This window comes from Rattus rattus, chromosome 4, assembly GCF_011064425.1.
Source record: "Rattus rattus isolate New Zealand chromosome 4, Rrattus_CSIRO_v1, whole genome shotgun sequence".
Lineage (NCBI taxonomy): Eukaryota > Metazoa > Chordata > Mammalia > Rodentia > Muridae > Rattus > Rattus rattus.
Window position 1 is genome coordinate 180,425,825 of NC_046157.1, and position 2,014 is coordinate 180,427,838.

Below are 2,014 nucleotides of genomic sequence, written 5' to 3' on the forward strand. Positions count from 1 at the left end.
CTTTTTATCATTGACCCATCTCTCCAACCCCTCTTAATTTTTTTTGTGTAGTACCAGGGATTGAACTTGGGGCCTTGTTCATACTAGGCAAGTTCTCTTCCACTGAACTATATCCCCAGCCATATTAATTATTTTTTTACAAAAAAGTGATGCATTAAATAATTTTCACACGACGATAAAGTAATGGCTTATGGTTATATTTAAAAAGTAAGAGAGGTTGGGGATTTAGCTCAGTGGTAGGCGCTTGCCTAGCAAGCGCAAGGCCCTGGGTTCGGTCCCCAGCTCTGAAAAAAATAAAAAAAAAAAAAAAAAAAAAAAAAAGGAAAAGTAAGAGAGCCTTGTCTTCCAGAGATAGCTCCTTTAATACTTCTTAACAGGAAGAAGACCTGGAAAGGTGGCTCAGTGGGATTCTTGCCACCATGAAGCACGAGGACCTGAGTTTAATCCCTGAGACCACAAGGTAGAAGAGAGTCAACACTTAAAAGTTGTCCTCTGACCACCACAAGCATGCGTCGGCACACACATTTAATCCCAGCACTTGAGAGGCAGAGGCAGGTAGATTCCTGTGAGTTTGAGGTCGTCTGGTCTACATAGAAAGCCCCAGGTCATCCAGGACTACATAGTGAAACTTCGTGAAAACAAACAAGCAAAAACCTTAACAGTTGATCATAGTAAAATTAAATGACACCTACACGGGGACTTGTTATATTGCTTTCAACAGTGTCTACCCGACACTAACTGCCTAGCGTTGGGTCAGATTTCACAGGCTCAAGGTACAGCCTCCACACAAGACCCTCCTGATGCTTTTTCCCAGCTGTAAGCTCCAGGGTTTCTTGATCCTTCATGACTCTGACCAACTGACTGCAGATTCGTAGGTTCTCACTGTGTCCTCCGACTTGGTGATGCCTGGAGTGACTCGCATAACACGGAAAAATGTCACACATACGAGAACCGTTTTACTACAAAAGATGTGAGAGAGAGGACATGCAGATACTTTGAGCACAGTTTCAGAGGCATGCATAGTCTGAGCTTCCAAGCGCTAAGGACCTATCGCCCACTGCTACACTGACATGCCATGATCGGGCCAAGGACTTTGTTGTTGAGCCCATGTTCAGGGGACACTGGCATTTCATTATGTAGCTTGACTGGTGTAACCATTGGGACACATGAGATTGGGCTCAGTCTTCTCCCTGGAAGTCAGAGATCGGCTCCCAACACAAGACTGAAAGACGTAACTCTCTAATCCTGTGGCTGAAATCCTGAATTCTCTGGTCTGGCTGGCCAGATCCAGAGCTAGTACCTGTAGGATGATGTCATTATGCATCGAGGTGAGTCCAGGATAAGGTGAAGCCTCTCATTGGATGAGAAGGAAGGGTAGGCGGGGAAAAGTCTAGGAAGAAGAGGAAGAAGAGGAGGAAGAGGAGGAGGGGAGGAGGAGTGTGGACCAAGACAGTGTCTGTGGAGGAGGATGGTTCAGATTTAGGTGAGCTAGATTGATTTTATCTTGTCTAGGTGGTTTATATCTCTATGAATCGGCAGTGAATTTACTGTGTGGATGAATTGTGAATTGAGATTTTTTAAAAATTTTTCTTTGTGGATTGAGAATTTAACATGTAAATTTTTTTAAAGATTTATTTTATTTATTTCATGTATACGAGTACACTGTTGCTGTCCTCAGACACACCAGAAAAAGGCATCCCATTACAGATGGTTGTGAGCCACCATGTGGTTGCTGGGAATTGAACTCAGGACCTCTGGAAGAGCAGTCAGTGCTCTTAACCACTGAGCCATCTCTCTGGCCCTAACATGTAAATCTTATTGCTAAATTACAAGTTTCTGGAACTTTAATTTTACTGGGCTAAAGAGGACAGCGCATGGAAGAAACGGTTGAGAGGCAGTTGGAGCATGTGGATCTGGTTCTGTTGCCAGCTTGGAGAACGCACAGGGTCCTCAGAACGAGAGGTGTGTGTGTGTGTGTGTGTGTGTGTGTGTGTGTGTGTGTGTGTGTGTGTGT